This window comes from Penaeus monodon, chromosome 31 (assembly GCF_015228065.2).
Source record: "Penaeus monodon isolate SGIC_2016 chromosome 31, NSTDA_Pmon_1, whole genome shotgun sequence".
NCBI lineage: Eukaryota > Metazoa > Arthropoda > Malacostraca > Decapoda > Penaeidae > Penaeus > Penaeus monodon.
In genome coordinates, this window is record NC_051416.1 from 30759360 (window position 1) to 30759574 (window position 215).

The 215-nt window shown below is 32.1% G+C and overlaps 1 protein-coding gene across 4 annotated transcripts in view; it reads right to left on the reverse strand.

The window, feature by feature from the left end:
- Nucleotides 1-215, reverse strand: part of LOC119593163 (phosphoribosyl pyrophosphate synthase-associated protein 2-like) — a gene marked incomplete at its 3' end in the record, with an annotated part of 42915 nt that overhangs the window by 1803 nt on the left and 40897 nt on the right.

Genomic DNA, 215 nt, shown 5'->3' on the forward strand with positions numbered 1-215 from the left:
TCACAATTTTAGAGCACCATCAGTAAATAAAGTAATACAGTAAATACAGTAAGAAAAAACAAAAAAACAGACCAAGATGGCAATAGGATGTTCTCTTGCTAAATGCTCCAACTTCATAAAGTCTAAGGGACTTGCCTAGGACTTATTAAGCCTTTTATTTACTGTTTGCACTGATTAAAACAGCTAAAACTACAGTCTATATTTGAGATACACAA